Source organism: Schistocerca nitens, chromosome 9 (genome assembly GCF_023898315.1).
Source record: "Schistocerca nitens isolate TAMUIC-IGC-003100 chromosome 9, iqSchNite1.1, whole genome shotgun sequence".
NCBI lineage: Eukaryota > Metazoa > Arthropoda > Insecta > Orthoptera > Acrididae > Schistocerca > Schistocerca nitens.
This window is the reverse complement of record NC_064622.1, coordinates 437,730,782-437,753,004: the sequence shown is the minus strand read 5'-3', so window position 1 is coordinate 437,753,004 and position 22,223 is coordinate 437,730,782. Positions and strand designations below refer to the sequence as shown.

The window sequence follows — 22,223 nt, the reverse complement described above, 5'->3', positions numbered from 1 at the left end:
AATGGAATAATCAATATACCATATATATATATATATATATATATATATATAGGGTGAGTCACCTAACGTTACCGCTGGATATATTTCGTAAACCACATCAAATACTGACGAATCGATTCCACAGACCGAACGTGAGGAGAGGGGATAGTGTAACTGGTTAATACAAACCATAAAAAAATGCACGGAAGTATGTTTTTTAACACAAACCTCACGTTCGGTCTGTGGAATCGATTCGTCAGTATTTGATGTGGTTTACGAAATATATCCAGCGGTAATGTTAGGTGACTCACCCTATATATATATATATATATATATATATATATATATATATATATATATATATATATATATATATATATATAATCATGAGTTGCAAATAAAATTTTATTATTAATTACCGGTTTCGACAAATTAATTCGCATACCTTCTCCATAGAAGGATAATGCCACGTTATATTAGGAAATTTCTGAACATACGGTATCATGGCATTATCCTTCTATGAAGAAGATACTGACTCTCGGCCAAACTAATCTTCTGAAGATGAAAAATTAATTTGTCGATACCGGAAAAGTATAGAAACATTTATTTGCAAGTGATTGCTGAAATTTGTCCCGAAAAAATATCTTATTTAACTACTGTCATTAATACCCATATACCAGGATAGTGTGTGGATTTCCTGTTTTAACAAGAAAGACTCTAAAGGTATACCCTTTCACGCAGCTGTAACAGAATTTTACAGAATTCTCGAATTGCCAAACAGTTGTAACCACTTAACGTACAGTGTGGTCGTACAGCAAACAATGTATTTGCTTCCACAGTGCCAGCCACAAATGGATTCCTCGCTGTAGCAAACCTCCTCGTTGCATCCGCTCCTTTTAGATCCAGTCTGCCGGAAAACATCACTTGAAAGTTCCATCAATACGACTTTCAGCCACGTCAAACAAAATTCCAGGTAATTAGTTTGTTAAGCAGACAGTTTGCAATTGGGAGGACAGTAAAAGGCAAATCACGTCGAAAAACGTCGTGAAATAACATCGCAAAGCTTTGTGAATTAGGAATGTCAACGAAATGATTCAATATAAATCTGACAAAATATACCAACAGTTCCCACTACATTACAGATAATTCAGGCTTGACAAACTTGTTAGCTACTTCAACACTGTAGCAACTAGTTCTTCAAATCACTTGTGTCCACTTATAATTAAAACAGTTATTTTTTAAGTAAATACTTTCTGAATCATTCTATTCACAATAAAATCAATTCCATGTTTTCTAATATTTCATTATTCATCAGAATACAATTTTTACAAAAAGCAATTACATTTCAGACTTTAGGCTTTGAAGAGCCAAAGAAATTGGCGCACCTGCCTAATATCGTGTAGGTCTCCCGCGAGCACACAGAAGTGCTGCAACACGACGTGAAATGGACTCGACTAATGTCTGAAGTAGAGCTGGAGGGAACTGACACCATAAGTCCTGCAGTGCTGTCCATAAATCGGTAAGAGTACGAGGGAGTGGAGATCTCTTCTGAACAGCACGTTGCAAGGCAACCCAGATATGCTCAATAATGTTCATGTCTGGAGGGAGTTTGGTGTCCAGCGGAAGTGTTTGATTTCAGAAGAGTGTTCCTGGAGAAATTCAGAACGTGTGGGGTGTCGCATTGTCCTGCTGGAATTGCCCACGTCCGTCGAAATTCTCATTGGACGTGAGTGGATGCAGGTAATCACACAGGATGCTTACGTAGGTGTCACCTGTCACAGTCGTATCTAGACTTATCAGGGGTCACATATAGCTCCAACTGCACACGGCTCACACCACTACAGAGTCTCCACCAGCCTGAACAATCAACTGCTGACATGCAGGGTCCATAGATTCATGAGGTTGTCTCCATACCCGTACACGTCCATCCTCTCGATACAATTTGAAACGAGACTCCTCCGACCAGACAACATGCTTCCAGCCATCAACAGTCCATTGTCGGTTCAAATGGCTCTGAGCACTATGGGACTCAACATCTGAGGTCATCAGTCCCCAAGAACTTAGAACTACTTAAACCTAACTAACCTAAGGACATCACACACATCCATGCCCAAGGCAGGATTCGAACCTGCGACCGTAGCGGTCGCGCGGTCGCAGACTGAAGCGCCTAGAACCGCTTGGCCACACCTGCCGGCTCCATTGTCGGTGTTGACGGGTCCAGGTGAGGCATAAAGCTTTGTGTCATGCGGTCATCAAGGGTACAAGAGTGGGCCTTCGTATCCGAAAGCCCATATCGACGATGTTTCGTTGAATGGTTGATAACCTGCCATTGTAGCAGCAGTAACCGATCTGACAACTGCACCAGACACATGTGTTATATAGCCGGAGCCGACCGCAGCTCCCTATTCTACCTATTTACATATCACTGTATTTGAATACGCATGCCTATACCAGTTTCTTTGCCGCTTCAGTGTATATGTGACGCTTGACCAAAGGGAGAGGGAAATTCAATGTTGCAGCATTTTTACAGTTACTACAAACGAAATCACTCGTCACGTCACGATAGCCATAAGTTATGAATCACTTCTTAGATTCCGCAAACTTGAACTGGAGCTATAATTTCCCTCCCTGGTTGCCGCATGCATAATCCGCGTCATCCAAGTTGTGCTAAGTGGCAAGTGCATTGTTTTTTCTGCTTGTCTGGTTGTGGTCGACTTTAAATGGAGCAAAATGTGAAATTATTTCCCCCTCTGTTAACTTCTACATAGCTTAAAGGATTTTTTCCTTATAATTCCTCGTGTGCGAAGAAAATAGTGCACCTGCTGAATTAAAATATACGCAGACTGCAATCGAATCTTCCAAAAGCTCCTCACAAGAGATCAGTAAAACATGTTATGTTACAGCCTTTGAAGTTTGGGTCGTAGTATCGAAGATCTGGTTGGTGCCTGAAGGACGTGACTGTCGTGGATTTTAATATGAAATCATCCTGATTTCTGGTCATCGTTGTTCAGAAAGATTAACATGAAATGGAGACAGAGAAAGCAGGCGAAACTGGCACGTCATTTGGTACTGTTTAATGCAATGTTAGTAGCGTACTTGACGGCACTTTTCATTGTGGATATGACAAACTGATCTTAGCAATGTGGCGCAGAGGTAGCGAGATACACGATTCACTTCAGCCGTGATACTAGGTGTATGAGACAGAGGAACGCACTAGCTGGCTACTTTTGTGACATACACTTACAATTTATATATATAAAAGGCAAATTCCCGACTGACTGACTCATCATAGCCTCACCAAACCACTAAGGATAGAAACGTGAAATTTTCAAAGGGTGTTGATCTTATACTACAGACGTCGTTTAAGAAATAATTTCTCGAAATCCCCCCTTAAGGGGGTGAATTAGGGGATGGAAACCATTTTGAAAGTTTTCGCAATTAAGACAGTTTTGAAGCTAGACTTACGAAAGCCCGTATTTTGTTTCTCTGTCAGAAATAAAGAAACGCGTGTTTCAGCATTTTTGGAAATTTAACCGATACGGGGATAAAATAATGGTTAAATGTTTTTCTGGAAATAAATCATTCTTACAGAACTGCTAGTGTTTTTAAAGCTACATAGGTGCGAATCCTGCCTCGGGCATGGATATGTGTGATGTCCTTAGGTTAGTTACGTTTAAGTAGTTCCTAGTTCTAGGGGACTGATGACCTCAGAAGTTAAGTCCCATAGTGCTCCGAGCCATTTGAACCATTTTTGACTTCTAGCTTGGAAACAAACAAAAAAAAGTTGTCCATTGTTTTTGGAAATTCAACTCCCTATGTGAGTGAAATGGAAGATGAACAATTTTATGAATTATTTCATTATGAAAGAATTTTCAAAGCTAAATCTTTGAAAATTAGCGTTTAGCTTCTCTGTCAGAAAAATACGTGTTTCACTGCTTTTGCAAAGGAGGTTAAATTGGGGCGAAAATATTTAAGAACATATTAAGTTTTATTAAGGAATTTTTGAAGCTAAATCTATGAAAACTGGTATTTCACTTCTCGGTTACATTTAAATAAGTATGTGTTAGGGGATGAAAATTTCTATGGAAATATCACCGCAAGAATGCAAAAGGCATAACGAAAGCTATCAGAATCGCATTCTGGCCGGAGGTGCATTTGGAGAAGGCCGTGCTTCTAGGTCTTAATTAGCGTGACTAGTTTAGAAGGTGTTGCAATTTGTGAACAACATAGAAATTTGATTAATGAAAAGCAAAAAAAAAAAAAAAAATCTGTACAGACCATACAGTCTACGTGAGTGAAGCAGTGGGCAATAAGCTAGTTTCTCTATGTGCCAACCAGCAGATCACATTAGTAAAAATATAGTTGGCACACCATTTTATGCTACGTTGTTACAGGTATTCGAACATTCTTCGTAATGCCGAAACTGGTAGCACATAGAAGTTCATAAAATGAAATAAACTTCTACAAATCATACGGCCGTTGGTAAATTATTGCATCAAGAAGCTTTGGATTCATGTCCACATATACACCCTTCAAACACAACATGCTCCTATGGGATATCCGTCCAGTTTGTAACTGGATCGAAAGTTTCCTCATAGGCGTGATGCAGCACGTTATCCCAAATGGTTTGGACGAGAATACGAACTGCAATCTAAGTGGTTTCACAGATGATGCTGTTTTTTCGCCTTTCTGTATTCGCAACTGAACCAGTGTCAAACTAAAGTTCCAGCTTATGTAACGTCATGGTTGATTGCACAACGCATGTATCGAGAATGTTTTTCAGACCACCTCAGTGCATCACATACCACTTTTGCCCTATTACAACAACAGCCATGAGAAACTGCAACGATCGGAACTAGGAGGGTTGACTGTGGTGCTCCACAAACACGGGCCATAGTTTGTGGGCCGTGTGCAGTGAACACGTGGATCATCTTGTGTAGAACACACAGGCTCGAGATGATTGTCTCCGCTGTGTGCGTACCCCGAAGTGGGAGATTTGAAAGTGAGCCGATCTTCATACTTATTTTACTTTCAAACGGTACTTTTTCGGACATTTGTTCTTAATTTGACCTTAATTAACTGAAATTTTAAGGTATTACTTCTGTGTCCAGCACACATATACAGGGTGTCCCATTCACATAGAGCAAATGACCACTCCACCACACTTCAATGTTTTGACCAGATGGAAAAAAAAAATACCTTTCGCGGACTACCGCGGCCGGTAGATGCGCAAAAGACAGGACACACGTGGGGAGAGCATTGATGGTGGATGTCACGGGCAGGGCTGTAGGAGAAATGCCATGGGCTGTAGGGGAAGTGCCGTACTAAACTGACGTCCACGCTTGGTGACCATTCAAAAAGATCTGTAACTCTGCTTTGAATAGTATCTAAAAAGAATTCCACCGAAAATGCAGTTACTTATTTTCGCTTGGCTTACTAATCATTTGTAACTTTCAGAGAAGCGTCATGAGTGGCGGATTTTGAGTAAAACCTACATACTTCCCCTGCTACCATGTTAAAATTTTCTTCTTTCGCTAAAACACAGAAGAATTTACAAAACGTCACGTCACTAACATGTTGTGCAGACACAACTTCGAGAGAATCCTAAAACAGTGGTTTATTAAGTTAATTAACTAAGGAACAGAGGAAAAGTACGTAGGTTGTGAAGAAGCACGTCCTCGGTACAAAAAGCATCTAATGTATTACTTATGTTGTTCCAAACCCCATACCATTTCTCGTTCACCTGCTATCGATGTCCCTCGAAAATGACATTCTTTCATTGAAACCTTCTGTAGTTAGTGAAATAACACGGTGGATAATGAAGTTTCGAATAATAAACTTATCTCTTTGCGTGGTACGATTTGCCGAAATCTCTTTTCGATATCTCAAATCGTTTATGAAATATCGGGGATGTTGTGGATATTTCAATTTCGCTTTATCGCCGGCGCGGCGCGATCACAAATGAATGTGCTACATCAGATCAATTTTCTCGAGATTGGTGAGAAATACGGACCTCCACCCACGTCTAAAGAAAAATTCGATATGTTAGCTAAATTACATACACAGTAACATACGAGAGTAAGTCAATTATTATCCGCAATTTAGTTATTTTTTTGTTTATTTTGGTAGTACTGTAGTTTTCCGTTGATGACGCATGCTTTGTTTACTTGTTGTTATATCTTTGCAATTTTCAAGCTGCTAGGTTATTTTCGTTATCGCTGCCGTGCTGTTCGCTGTCTATTTGCACCAAAGAAGAGCAACGTTCAGTGATCCGCTTTTCGTGGTCGGAAGGCGCATCAGAGGCCGAAATTCATCGAAGACTTTCGGCAGAATACGGGATCAGTGTTCTGCCACAACGGAGTGCCTACTAATGGACTGAAAAATTCCTAAATGGTCGCACAAGTGTTACGCACAATGAAGGAGTCGGACGACCGTTTACCGCCACAAATGAAGAAACCACTGAGCGTTCACGTGAAATGGTTCTCTTAGACATACGATTAACTACTGACGGAGTGGCACATGTTCTGCAAATTGGACACAGTTCTGCCTACGAAATCATCTACAAAAAACTTTGGTTTCATAAAGTTTGTGCAAGCTGGGTCCCAAAACAACTCACACAGTTGCATAAACAGACGAGCTTGGACATCTGCAAAAAACATTTAGATCGCTATGGTAACAAAGGGGACAACTTCTTACACAGGATCATTATTGGTGACAAAAACATGGATCCATCATTACGAGCCGGAGAGTAAACGGCAGGGTATGGAATGGAAACATCCAAATTCGTCGTGCATGAAAAAGTTAAGGACCCAACCACCCGCAGGAAAACTGATGCTTACTGTTTTTTGGGACGCACAAGGTCCAGTACTGGAACATTATGGAGAAAGAGGCACAACCATAAACAGTGTACGTTACAGTGAGATGCTTACAGCCAGGCTAAAACCTGCAATTCGAAGCAAACGCCATGGATTGCTGTCAAAAGGACGTGTGTTGTTGCACGACAATACCCGTCCGCATACTGCTGCCCACACTGCTGAAACGCTCCAGAAACTCAAATTTGAAGTACTGGATCATCCTCCATATAGTCCCGATCTTGCCCCTTCTATCACTTGCTTGGTCCCCTCTTAACAGGCATTAAGGGGCCGTCGATTTGCCTCGGACGAAGCAGTGAAAGAAGCGGTGCATTCCTGGCTCACAGCTCAACCGAGAACCTTCTTTTATGAAGGTATCAGGAAGCTTATACAACGATGTACCAAGTGCGTTGAAACACAAGGAGAATATGTCGAAAAATGATGTTCTTGTAAGTTTCCTATTTGCTTACAATAAAATTTTATAACTACTTTCCGGATAATAATTGACTTACCCTCTTATTATAAAATATGTACCGAACGCAAAATTATAGATACCAGTATGTTTCATTGAAATTTTTTTACTATTTCGCTCAGTGTCTTATTTCCATGTAAATATCAGAATAACTCTGACCATTAACGAAATGACAGGCACATCATCATAAACCTGACATATATAACTATAAGTAAGGCAAATTGAAATTTTTTTTCAACAAATAGTTTCCGTATGACCGTTTGAGAAAGGTTGATGGGCGTGCGCCGCAGTTCTGTCATCGTCGGCCGGCCGTATGGTGGAAAACACCGTCGGCCTCCCCTGTTGAACAGACGAATGAACTCGCCCACTGCTTTGGACGAAAATTAGTCACTCCGCATCGGCCACCGTATTCTGCGCGAAGATATAAACACCAGTACGTCGTTTAAAAATTTGACAATGTGTGTGTGTTTTTTTTCGGTAATTCAGTGCCTCTACCCAAGATCTGATCAAAACCGTATCCTGTAAAAACGTACTCCTGTACAAATAATATTATTAAAAATGTAATGTAAAATTGACTTTGACTCTTCTGTACTAGCACACAGTTCTCGTCCACCTGCTGGAATTGACAATAAACAAATGGAAACAGAAGGAAAGTGCACACCAGTCATTCATTCAATCTCCTTCAGTTAAAGGTTTGTGCGAGTACAATGTACACAAAGGTACACTTCTAATAGAGGGTAGAAATGCTCCTTATGGAGAACGTAAACAGTAACTGCAATAATGTCTTCTTATTTACAGTACAGGTACACGTAGTATACGGGCACACCTTTTCAGCAGATGTTTTCTCATCTTGTTGTAGCATTTCGAGAAACAGTAAGTTAAGGGGCTCCGGAACGCCCTATACTTGCAATGTTAAAATAACGCTTATAAATGACATCTTTCCTCACAAAGTATTTGAGGTAGGAAGTTGAACTTTTTACAGATTATTTATTGGAATATGGACTACAACTTAACACAGGGATTTTACAAAATTTTAGTTCAGTTATTAAAGATGATTTTTTTTCAATTGTAATGAAAATTCACATTTTTTTGCAATTTTTTATTTATATATTCAAAAATATACAGTTTTTTGGAAAAAGGCTGTGTTAAATTATGCAGAAGGTACTGTGTAACATTTACTGAAAGTTTGAAACAAATATGTTTGGAAGATCCTTAGAAAACATGTAATTAGTATGAGAAAATAAAAGTTTTGGGAATCGAGCGACAAAGATTGGATTAACTTTTTAGTGCATTCCAGGTCCATAGGATGGATTATCTTCATCCTCTGCAAACTCCTCCTCCAGCTTCCTCTTGTTCCTCCTCCTGTTTACTCTTGCTTGTATTTCTAGACTCTTTACAGCCCTGTCTGCAGCCCGAAGGCGTTCCTTGTCTAAAGCAAGCATCGCTCGTACCATGTTAGAACCTATCTTCATTCCCATATTTCTAAATACCTTGCACCTTACAATGTTGCCATCATTGAAAGTCGCAACAGCATCATACACACCAAAGTGAAGTGTTTCTATTCCAACACATACAGTCTTGGGGATTCTCGACTATTTACACTTTCATTGGGGTTTTGAGTTTTTCCGTGAATACACTTTTTCAACAGTTCAGGTGCTGCTATGTCTCTGAAAATAGGTTTTATCACCTCCACTATTGCATGAGGCAGACTATGCTTATGAGTGTACACTTCACCAGTTAGCAATCCTTTGTTATATTTACACCAACTGTCTTCTTCTTTGGGACACAAGCTATGTTGGGGATTTTCATCGTCTTTATTGTTTACAGTAATAACACATACCTTTGGCTTTCCAACATTTCTCCTTTTCTTAAAAACCTTCAGAGGATTTCTAATAACTTTACTTTTACTCATTATTATACTTCAACAAAACAGAGACTCAAGAAACAGAATTAATTACGAATATTTTCGAGATAACTACAGAGTAAATAAACATGAAACAATCGACAATCACACCAGCGATATATATTGAACCATCACAGGTTAGCCACAACACATACTTTATCTCACATCACTAAAATGTACCTGATGAACACGGACGTTAATAATAACACCATTTGACAGCAGTTTAACAGCGCCACAGTGGGTCACGCCCATATAGAACACATTTCAAAAAAAAATTTAAAAATAGTTGTAGTCTTCGGAATTGAATAAATTATATATCTATTAAAAGGTAATAGTCTGCAGATTCAGAAAACGCAAAAAAGTAAAAATTGAACTTTTTTATGATTTTGAGCCTTTCCGGAGCCCCTTAAAATCTAGATGCAGCTGCCGTAGAATTTTCACAAACGAAGCCTTCGATATTACTGTTATGACTGTTGACATCCCTAAAACAAGTGTACATAGCATTCTAACACCTCGACAGTTCCACTGTCCGGCTTGGCTAGCATTTGGATTGGTCACCATCCAGATCTGCCGAGTGCTGTTGGCAAGCGGGATGCACTCAGCTCTTGTTGGGCCAACTGAGAAGCTACAACGGCCGGCAGAGTGGTGAGCTGACTACATGCCCCTCCGTATTCGCATCTGACGACGCCTAAAGGCTGAAGATGACACGTCGACCAGTCGGCACGTCGATACCGCTGGGCCTTAGAGGCCTTTTCGGACGGTGTTTGTTTTTTATAGCTCCATCTAGTACCACGGTGGTTATTCCCTGATGTCTGAACACATGTGATATCGCCCGCTGCCTTCTCCTTGTCAGTCTTTTCCATATAACGCTTTCTTCGGTGATTGTGCAGGAAACGTCATTTTCAGCATTTTTCTGCTGCACAGCATCTCAAGCGCGTCGATTCTCTCTTGTTCCGGTTTTTTCACAGCCCATATTTCACTACCATACAATGCTGTGCTCCAAACGCACATTCTCAGAAAATTCTTCTTCAGATTAAGGCCTATGTATGCTATAAGTATACTTCTCTTGGGCAGGCGGCCTTTATTGCCGTGCTAGTCTGCTTTTGATTCCCTCCTTGCTTCGTCCGTCATGAATTGTTTTGCTGCCCAAAGTGCGCGTCATTTATGACGGCGGCCGAGTTTAGGTTCGTTCTGCGCATCTGACGTCACAAAACACAGTCAGCCAATTAACATAGAACGACGTTGCCAGAGCTCGACTACAGTGCAGAGCACGGACGAGTGTCTTCAGTTTTAGAAACGTTCAGTCATAAATAAAGTAATCGAACAAAAGTAATGTCTTGATAGCAGACTTTCTTTTATAGAAAGTTTGGAAAAAGTATTCTTTATACCAATTGCTTCATATTCTATTAATTAATTAAACCAAACAAGCAATAAGCCTCCTAATTCAGGCGATAGCAAGGAAAGGTGTTTGTATCATTATCACTAACCGCTTTTTCGCAATAAAGAACAGCGGTAATTGTTATTTCCTATTGTACTTCGACGAAACGTGAGTCATACCAAATGTTTGTCGGTATTTTGCGTGATATTTTAAAGTCCTCCGAGGAATTATTGTAGCGACGAGTTGCGTTAGCGTAATGGTTAAAGTGTATGGCTGTGAAGCTAAAGGTTCTAAGTTCAACCCCTCTTTGCTGCTTAATATTTTCTTTAATTAAAAACAATATCGAAGTGCCTTACTTCATGAATTTTATTCGTTTGAATGTAATTTTTTGAAATTTCTAGTGGCAACTAAAATGGACCACATGGAAAGTATACGCTATAGGCTTTTACATCTGCAAACTATTCAAAATTTCGTGCAGTGGTTTACTACATATAATGCTGCACAATAACTGCGTTGAACATCGAAACAAAATTAAGGCATTTATGGGGGGAAGGTATCAGTCGAGAAGATGTGTACAAATCAAATTTTTGGGCCAAATAGTTTTTTTGAAATCAAATGACAAAGTGTATCAAAGCAGTCGAAACACTATGTGTCTGCACAGGCGAGCAGTGCAATCATGACAAAATCGCGCACATCGCGGAATGCGGGGAGCACGTCTCTGTAGCAGCGAAAGGGTTAATGCGGCCGTGGTGGCTTTACTTCATAAACTGCGCGCTCCCCCGTAAACGTAAGTTTGCGAAATATGCTATGGCGCTGCTTCTCTTGGCGCGTACAACTGGCAACGCAGCAATCTCCCGCGTCTGGGCGGGCATGCGCGAACCGCCAAGATAAAAGAATTGAACTATAGGTAGCAGAATTCCTTAAATTCGTCCACTTCATGATCAGAAGTTTCGCTCTGTTTTCATTTCTGCTACTTCCCATTACTTTCGTCTTTCTTCGATTTACTCTCAGTTCATATTCTATACTCATTAGAGTGTTCATCCCAGTTCAACAAATCCTGTAATTCTTCTTCACTTTGTGCCGATTGTATCATCGCCACTTGTCCAACGCCTCTGAATGCCGCGCCCAGCCTTCCCGCGTCGGTACTACAGTGTGGGCGGCCGGCGCCACTGAAGTGTCGCCCTCTGCCGACTGCCACGAGGGACTGCCGGAGCCACCAGCTACGTGGAGGACGGAGTCCGGAAACTTGTCGTGCTACTCATATGTACTGTATTCAGATAGTTATTTTCTTGTCCCTTCCACAGACAAAATCTGATAGTTGTGTTTTCTTTTGTAACCGTTTGCACTGAGCAAAGATAGACGAATGAGGAACTGCAGTAATATTGATAGGATGAGCGCATGTGTTACATTCACTTATGGTTGTGAAGTTTTTATTGGCCAAGCTGCCACATTACATTAAACGTTTCATTGTAAAGTTTTTTTGACATATTGTTTTAAATCAGTTATTTCCTATGGCCTAGAAAAATTTGGTTTTAAGAGTATCAGTGAATTTTACTGCATGGTTAGTTACAATAAAATTATGCTTAGAACTTTTGTATTACACATACTGCCTCACCCCCAGACCTTCCACTTAATGCTCTGTTATAACTTTCATTGAGGATACAATATCATCGGCGAATCTTACTACTGATATCCTTTCACGCTGAATTTTAAGCCCATCCTTGCACCTTTCTTTTATTTTCATCTTTGCTTTTTCCATGTACAGTTTGAACAGGCGATGGGCTACATACCTGTCTCACTCCCTCTTTAATCTGAACACTTCGTTCTTGGTCATACAATCCTGTAGTTCCCTCTTGGTTCTTGTACTGTATATTACCGGTCTTTCCCCGAAGCTTACATTTATTTTGACCATACCTACACCACTGTCCATTAAAATTGCTACACCACGAAGATGACGTGCAACAGACGCGAAATTTAATCGCCAGGAAGAAGATGCTGTGATATGCAAAAGATTAGCTTTCCAGAGCATTCACACAAGGTTGGCTCCGGTGGCGACACCTACAACCTGCTGACATGAGGAAACTTTCCAACCGATTTCACACACACAAACAGCAGTTGACCGGCGTTGACTGGTGAAACGCTGTTGTGATGCCTCGTGTAAGGAGCAGAAATGCGTAACATCACGTTTCCGATTTTGATAAAGGTCGGATTGTAGTCTATCGCGATTGCGGTTTATCGTATCGCGATACTGCTGCTCGCGTTGGTCGAGATCCAATGACTGCTAGCAGAATATGGAATCGTTGGTTTCAGGAGGGTAATACGGATCGCCGTGATGGATCCCAACGGCCTCGTATCACTAGTAGTCGAAATGACAGGCATCTTATCCGCACGGCTGTAACGGATCGTGCAGCCACGTCTCGATCCCTGAGTCAACAGATGGGAACGTTTGCAAGACAACAACCATCTGCACGAACAGTTCGACAACGTTGCAGCAGCATGGACTATCAGCTCGGAGACCATGGTTGCAGTTACCCTTGACGCTGCATCATAGACAGGAGCGCCTGCGATGGTGTACTCAACGACCAACCTGGGTACACGAATGGCAAAACGTCATTTTTTCGGATGAATCCAGGTTCTCTTTACAGCATCATGATGATCGCATCCGTGTTTGGCGACATCGCGGTGAACGCAAATTGGAAGCGCGTATTCCTCATCGCCATACTGGCGTATCACTGGGTGTGATGGTATATGGTGCCATTGGTTACACGTTTTGGTCACCACTTGTTCGCATTGATGGCACTTTGAACAGTGGACGTTACGTTTCAGATGTGTTACGACCCATGGCTCTACCCTTAATTCGAACCCTGCGAAACTCTACATTTCAGCAGGACAATGCACTACCGCATGTTGCATTTCTCGATACAGAAAATGTTCGACTGCTGCCCTGGCCAGCACATTCTCCAGATCTCTCACCAATTTAAAACGTCTGGTCAATGGTGGCCGAGCTACTAGCTCGTCACAATACGCCAGTCACTACTCTTCAAACTTCCTGGCAGATTAAAAGTGTGTGCCTGACTGAGACTCGAACTCTGGCGGAAGTAAAGCTGTGATGACGGGGCGTGAGTCGTGCTTGGGTAGCTCTATTGCTAGAACACTTGCCCGCGAAAGGCAAAGGTCCCGAGTTCAAGTCTCGGTCCGCCACACAGTTTTAATCTGCCAGGAAGTTTCATATCAGCGCACACTCCGCTGCAGTGAAAATCTCTTCCTGGAAACATCCCCTAGGCTGTGACTAAGCCATGTCTACGCAATATCCTTTCTTTCAGGAGTGCTAGTCCTGCAAGGTTTGCAGGAGAGCTTCTGTAAAGTTGGGAAGGTGGGAGACGAGGTACTGGCGGAAGCAAAGCTGTGAGGACGGGGCGTGAGTCGTGCTTGGGTAGCTCAGTTGGTAGAGCACTTGCCCGCAAAAGGCAAAGGTCCCGAGTTCGAGTCTCGGTCCGGCACACAGTTTTAATCTGCCAGGAAGTTTCATATCAGCGCACACTCCGCTGCAGTGAAAATCTCTTCCTGGAAACATCCCCTAGGCTGTGACTAAGCCATGTCTACGCAATATCCTTTCTTTCAGGAGTGCTAGTCCTGCATGGTTTGCAGGAGAGCTTCTGTAAAGTTTGGAAGGTGGGAGACGAGGTACTGGCGGAAGCAAAGCTGTGAGGACAGGGCGTGAGTCGTGCTTGGGTAGCTCAGTCGGTAGAGCACTTGCCCGCGAAAGGCAAAGGTCCCGAGTTCGAGTTTCGGTCCGGCACACAGTTTTAATCTGCCAGGAAGTTTCATATCAGCGCACACTCCACTGCAGAGTGAAAATCTCTTTCTGGACACATCCCCTAGGCTGTGGCTTAGCCATGTCTACGCAATATCGTTTCTTTCAGGAGTGCTAGTCCTGCATGGTTTCCAGGAGAGCTTCTGTAAAGTTTGGAAGGTGGGAGACGAGGTACTGGCAGAAGGAAAGCTGCGAGGACGGGGCGTGAGTCGTGCTTGGGTAGCTCAATTGCTAGAACACTTGCCCGCGAAAGGCAAAGGTCCCGAGTTCAAGTCTCGGTCCGCCACACAGTTTGAATCTGCCAGGAAGTTTTATATCAGCGCACACTCCGCTGCAGAGTGAAAATCTCTTCCTGGAAACATCCCCTAGGCTGTGACTAAGCCATGTCTACGCAATATCCTTTCTTTCAGGAGTGCTAGTCCTGCATGGTTTGCAGGAGAGCTTCTGTAAAGTTTGGAAGGTGGGAGACGAGGTACTGGCGGAAGCAAAGCTGTGAGGACAGGGCGTGAGTCGTGCTTGGGTAGCTCAGTCGGTAGAGCACTTGCCCGCGAAAGGCAAAGGTCCCGAGTTCGAGTTTCGGTCCGGCACACAGTTTTAATCTGCCAGGAAGTTTCATATCAGCGCACACTCCACTGCAGAGTGAAAATCTCTTTCTGGACACATCCCCTAGGCTGTGGCTTAGCCATGTCTACGCAATATCGTTTCTTTCAGGAGTGCTAGTCCTGCATGGTTTCCAGGAGAGCTTCTGTAAAGTTTGGAAGGTGGGAGACGAGGTACTGGCAGAAGGAAAGCTGCGAGGACGGGGCGTGAGTCGTGCTTGGGTAGCTCAATTGCTAGAACACTTGCCCGCGAAAGGCAAAGGTCCCGAGTTCAAGTCTCGGTCCGCCACACAGTTTGAATCTGCCAGGAAGTTTTATATCAGCGCACACTCCGCTGCAGAGTGAAAATCTCTTCCTGGAAACATCCCCTAGGCTGTGACTAAGCCATGTCTACGCAATATCCTTTCTTTCAGGAGTGCTAGTCCTGCATGGTTTGCAGGAGAGCTTCTGTAAAGTTTGGAAGGTGGGAGACGAGGTACTGGCGGAAGCAAAGCTGTGAGGACAGGGCGTGAGTCGTGCTTGGGTAGCTCAGTCGGTAGAGCACTTGCCCGCGAAAGGCAAAGGTCCCGAGTTCGAGTTTCGGTCCGGCACACAGTTTTAATCTGCCAGGAAGTTTCATATCAGCGCACACTCCACTGCAGAGTGAAAATCTCTTTCTGGACACATCCCCTAGGCTGTGGCTTAGCCATGTCTACGCAATATCGTTTCTTTCAGGAGTGCTAGTCCTGCATGGTTTCCAGGAGAGCTTCTGTAAAGTTTGGAAGGTGGGAGACGAGGTACTGGCAGAAGGAAAGCTGCGAGGACGGGGCGTGAGTCGTGCTTGGGTAGCTCAATTGCTAGAACACTTGCCCGCGAAAGGCAAAGGTCCCGAGTTCAAGTCTCGGTCCGCCACACAGTTTGAATCTGCCAGGAAGTTTTATATCAGCGCACACTCCGCTGCAGAGTGAAAATCTCTTCCTGGAAACATCCCCTAGGCTGTGACTAAGCCATGTCTACGCAATATCCTTTCTTTCAGGAGTGCTAGTCCTGCATGGTTTGCAGGAGAGCTTCTGTAAAGTTTGGAAGGTGGGAGACGAGGTACTGGCGGAAGCAAAGCTGTGAGGACGGGGCGTGAGTCGTGCTTGGGTAGCTCAGTTGGTAGAGCACTTGCCCGCGAAAGGCAAAGGTCCCGAGTTCGAGTTTCGGTCCGCCACACAGTTTTAATCTGCCAGGAAGTATCATATCAGCGCACACTCCGCTGCAGAGTGAAAATCTCTTTCTGGAAACATCCCCTAGGCTGTGACTAAGCCATGTCTACACAATATCCTTTCTTTCAGGAGTGCTAGTCCTGCATGGTTTGCAGGAGAGCTTCTGTAAAGTTTGGAAGGTGGGAGACGAGGTACTGGCGGAAGGAAAGCTGTGAGGACGGGGCGTGAGTCGTGCTTGGGTAGCTCAGTTGGTAGAGCACTTGCCCGCGAAAGGCAAAGGTCCCGAGTTCAAGTCTCGGTCCGCCACACAGTTTTAATCTGCCAGGAAGTTTCATATCAGCGCACACTCCGCTGCAGAGTGAAAATATCTTCCTGGAAACATCCCCTAGGCTGTGACTAAGCCATGTCTACGCAATATCCTTTCTTTCAGGAGTGCTAGTCCTGCATGGTTTGCAGGAGAGCTTCTGTAAAGTTTGGAAGGTGGGAGACGAGGTACTGGCGGAAGCAAAGCTGTGAGGACGGGGCGTGAGTCGTGCTTGGGTAGCTCAGTTGGTAGAGCACTTGCCCGCGAAAGGCAAAGGTCCCGAGTTCGAGTTTCGGTCCGCCACACAGTTTTAATCAGCCAGGAAGTTTCATATCAGCGCACACTCCGCTGCAGAGTGAAAATCTCTTTCTGGAAACATCCCCTAGGCTGTGACTAAGCCATGTCTACACAATATCCTTTCTTTCAGGAGTGCTAGTCCTGCATGGTTTGCAGGAGAGCTTCTGTAAAGTTTGGAAGGTGGGAGACGAGGTACTGGCGGAAGCAAAGCTGTGAGGACGGGGCGTGAGTTGTGCTTGGGTAGCTCAGTTGGTAGAGCACTTGCCCGCGAAAGGCAAAGGTCCCGAGTTCATGTCTCGGTCCGGCACACAGTTTTAATCTGCCAGGAAGTTTCATATCAGCGCACACTCCGCTGCAGATTGAAAATCTCATTCTAGTCACTACTCTTGATGAACTGTGGTATCGTGTTGAATTGCATGGGCAGCTGTACCTGTACACGCCAACCAAGCTCTGTTTGATTCAATGCCCAGGCGTATCAAGGGCGTTATTACGGCCAGAGGTGGTTGTCCTGGATACTGATTTCTCAGGATCTATGCACTCAAATTGCGTGAAAATGTAATCACATGTCAGTTCTAGTACAATATATTTGTCCAATGAATACCCGTTAATCATCTCCATTTCTTCTTGGTGTAGCAATTTTAATGGCCAGTAGTGTAGTAGCAATACGATGGAAGGGTTTAGTTTTGGCGAATGGCTGGAGAACGCTAGGAGCCATCATGTGTAGTGTCAGCAGTGCGGTACGAAGGAGAATGAATTACGTTATGCGGATGTGATTCGTAATTAGGGTTTGGTCCTCTTAGTGCACTTGAGGAAACGCAAAATATGCGGAAAAATATTAATACATTTTACAGTATTGTGTCCTATGTACAGAATATGAACGGTCAGAGACAATGATCATATCAATATGACGCTACGCCATTCCATGAAACAGGATCAGTGTAACATTACTGATCTCACATGAACCATGGACCTTATCGAGTTGGGTTAACTTGCATACTTCAACTACACAGATAGTCGTACCGTGGGTGCAATCATAACGGAGGAGTATGTGTGGAGAGATAAGAGAGATATGTGATTGCTTACGAGGAGCAGCGGCCTTCCCTGTAGTTGCAGGTGCAGCAGTCCAGATGATTTGATGATCGGTCCTTGTAATATCTGCCAATATGCTTTGCCGTGCTGGTACCGTGAACGGCTGAAAGGAATGGGAGGCTGCAGCCGTTATTATTCCTGGGGGCACGTACAGTAGATCTACTGTATGACTGTCGAGTAGAAATCTTTGGATATCACCGGAGATACGGAATGTAACTGATGAAAGGAGCACATATAAAACAGCAAATGATGCTCGCGAAAGGAAACACAGACGTCTAGAAAATGAGACTGATAAGGGTGTAAAATGGCTACTCAGAAATGACTAGAGGAGAAATGCAAGTCTGTAGAAGCATGTATAAGTAGGGGAAAGATGAGGATTAATAAGATAATTAAGAAGTTCTTTGGAGAAAAGAGAAGCAGCTATATAAATACGAGTATTAAAAGATCAGATGGAAATCCACTGCTAAGCAAAGAAGTGCAAGCACTATAAACTGAGGTGACAAAAGTCGTGAGATCTCCAAAAATCGTGTCGGACCTCCTTTTACCTGGTGTAGTGCAGCAACTCGAAGTGGCAGGGACTCAACAAATCGTTGGAAGTACCCTGCAGAAATATTGAGCCTTGGTGCCTCTATAGCCGTCCATAATAGCGCAAGTGTTGCCGGTGTAGGATTTTATGCACGAATTGACCTCTAGATTATGTCCCATAAATGTTCGATGTGATTCGTGTCGGGCTATCTGGATTGCCAAATTATTCGCTCGAACTGTGCAGGATGTTGTTCAAATTAATCGCGATCAGTTGTGGCCCGGTGACATGGCGCAATGTCATCCATAAAAATTCCAACATTTTTAGGAACATGAAGTCCAGGATTTGCTGAAAATGGTCTCCAAGTAGCCGAACATAACCAGGGGACCCATGTAAACGCAGCCCCCACGTTTATGGAGACACTACCAGCTTGCATAGTGCCTCGTTGACAACTTGGATCCATGGCTTCGTTTGGTCTGTCTCACGCTCGAATCCTACCCTTAGCTCTTATTAACTGAAGTCGGGACTCATCTAACCTGCTCGCGATTTTGCAGCCTTCTTGGGTCCAACCGATTTGTTCACGTGTCCAGGGAGGCGATGCAGACAATGTCGTGTTATTAGCAAAGGCACACGCGTCAGTCGTCTGCTCTCATAGCCTTTTACGGCCAACTTTCACCGCACTATTCTGACGGATACGTCTGTCATACGTCGCAGTTGTGTGGTTATTTCACGCAGTGTTGTCTCTTAGCACTGACAAATCTAGGGAAACACGCAGGTGCCGGACGTCGGCCACTGCGTTGTCCGTAGTGAGAGTTAATGCCTGAAATTTGGGATTCTCGACATACTCCTGACACTGTGGATCTCTGAATATTGTATTCTCTAACGATTTCCGAAATGCGATGCCCCTTCCGTCCAGCTCCAACTACTATTATGCGTTGAAAATCTGCTAATTCGCGTCGTGCTGCCATAATCACGTCGGAAACTTTTCACAAGGATCACCCGAGTACAAATGACAGCTCCGCCAATCCACTGCCCTTTTACACCATGTTAAGCGATACTACTGCCATCTGTACATGTACATATCGCCACCTCATGGCTTTTGTCATCTCAGTGTCCACATGGACTGTTGTTGTTGTTGTGGTCTTCAGTCCTGAGACTGGTTTGATGCAGCTCTCCACGCTACTCTATCCTGTGCAAGCTTCTTCATCTCCCAGTACCTACTGCAACCCACATCCTTCTGAATCTGCTTAGTGTATTCATCTCCTGGTCTCCCTCTACGATTTTTACCCTCCACGCTGCCCTCCAATACTAAATTGGTGATCCCTTGATGCCTCAGAATATGTCCTACCAACCGATCCCTTCTTCTGGTCAAGTTGTGCCACAAACTCCTCTTCTCCCCAATCCTATTCAGTACCTCCTCATTAGTTATGTGATCTACCCATCTAATCTTCAACATTCTTCTGTAGCACCACATTTCGAAAGCTTCTATTCTCTTCTTGTCCAAATTATTTACCGTCCATGTTTCACTTCCATACATGGCTACACTCCATACAAATACTTTCAGAAATGACTTCCTGACACTTAAATCTACACTCGATGTTAACAAATTTCTCTTCTTCAGAACCGCTTTCCTTGCCATTGCCAGTCTACATTTTATATCCTCTCTACTTCGACCATCATCAGTTATTTTGCTCCCCAAATAGCAAAACTCCTTTACTACTTTAAGTGTCTCATTTCCTAATCTAATTCCCTCAGCATCACCCGACTTAATTCGACTACATTCCATTATCCTCGTTTTGCTTTTGTTGATGTTCATCTTATATCCTCCCTTCAAGACACCATCCATTCCGTTCAACTGCTCTTCCAAGTCCTTTGCTGTCTCTGACAGAATTACAATGTCATCGGCGAACCTCAAAGTTTTTATTTCTTCTCCATGGATTTTAATACCTACTCCGAATTTTTCATTTGTTTCCTTTACTGCTTGCTCAATATACAGATTGAATAACATCGGGGAGAGGCTACAACCCTGTCTTACTCCCTTCCCAACCACTGCTTCCCTTTCATGTCCCTCGACTCTTATAACTGCCATCTGGTTTCTGTACAAATTGCAAATAGCCTTTCGCTCCCTGTATTTTACCCCTGCCACCTTTAGAATTTGAAAGAGAGTATTCCAGTCAACATTGTCAAAAGCTTTCTCTAAGTCTACAAATGCTAGAAACGTAGGTTTGCCTTTCCTTAATCTTTCTTCTAAGATAAGTCGTAAGGTCAGTATTGCCTCACGTGTTCCAGTATTTCTACGGAATCCAAACTGATCTTCCCCGAGGTCGTCTTCTACTAGTTTTTCCATTCGTCTGTAAATAATTCGCGTTAGTATTTTGCAGCTGTGGCTTATTAAACTGATTGTTCGGTAATTCTCACATCTATCAACACCTGTTTTCTTTGGGATTGGAATTATTATATTCTTCTTGAAGTCTGAGGGTATTTCGCCTGTTTCATACATCTTGCTCACCAGATGGTAGAGTTTTGTCAGGACTGGCTCTCCCAAGGCCGTCAGTAGTTCCAATGGAATGTTGTCTACTCCGGGGGCCTTGTTTCGACTCAGGTCTTTCAGTGCTCTGTCAAACTCTTCACGCAGTATCGTATCTCCCATTTAATCTTCATCTACATCCTCTTCCATTTCCATAATATTGTCCTCAAGTACATCGTCCTTGTATAAACCCTCTATATACTCCTTCCACCTTTCTGCTTTCCCTTCTTTGCTTAGAACTGGGTTTCCATCTGAGCTCTTGATGTTCATGCAAGTGATTCTCTTTTCTCCAAAGGTCTCTTTAATTTTCCTGTAGGCAGTATCTATCTTACCCCTAGTGAGATAAGCCTCTACATCCTTACATTTGTCCTCTAGCCATCCCTGCTTAGCCATTTTGCACTTCCTGTCGATCTCATTTTTGAGACGTTTGTATTCCTTTTTGCCTGCTTCATTTACTGCATTTTCATATTTTCTCCTTTCATCAATTAAATTCAATATTTCTTCTGTTACCCAAGGATTTCTACTAGCCCTCGTCTTTTTACCTGCTTGATCCTCTGCTGCCTTCACTACTTCATCCCTCAAAGCTACCCATTCTTCTTCTACTGTATTTCTTTCCCCCATTCCTGTCAATTGTTCCCTTATGCTCTCCCTGAATCTCTGTACACATGGGCTATAAAATGGAAATGTAACAGATGGCAGCTTCATGGAAACGAAGGGGAAGTGGATGAATATGAAATGGGATATACAATACTGCGAGACGAATTTCACTGGGCAGTGAAAGACCTAAGTCAGAACAAGGCCCCTAGTGAAGACGATATTACAAAATAGTAGATATAATGGTCGAAGCCAACCATGGGTGTGATCAGTTTAGGTTCAGAAGGAATGTAGTAAACGCGAGACTTTACTGGCCCTACGACTCGTCATAGAAGTTCCGTTTATAGCATCTGCAGACTTAGGGAAAGCTTTTGAGAATGTTGACTGAAACACAACCTTTGACATTCTGAAGATGGCAGGGCTACAGATAAGGAGTGAAAAGTTGTGTGCGACTTGTCTAGAAACCAGACGGCAGTTATAATAGTCGAAAGACATGAAAGGGGAGCAGTGGTTGGGATGGGAGTAAGACAGCTTTGTAGCGATATTCAACCTGAACATTAAGAAAACAGTAAAGCAATATTAGGAGACATATGGAAAGACGATTAAAGTTCAAGAAGAAGAAGTAAAAACGTCGAGGTTGGTGAGACATTGTAATTCTTTTAGAGACGCAAGGCTTTTGGGAACACAACTCAACAGAAGTGAGGTT

The 22,223-nt window shown here is 43.2% G+C and overlaps 1 non-coding gene across 1 annotated transcript; it reads left to right on the top strand.

Annotated features, from left to right (window-relative positions):
• Nucleotides 1–14,009: 14,009 nt before the first annotated feature.
• Trnal-caa (transfer RNA leucine (anticodon CAA)) lies at nt 14,010–14,084 on the top strand. Its single transcript has one exon. It is a non-coding gene; the product is annotated as a tRNA-Leu (tRNA).
• The last annotated feature ends 8,139 nt before the right edge of the window (nt 14,085–22,223 follow it).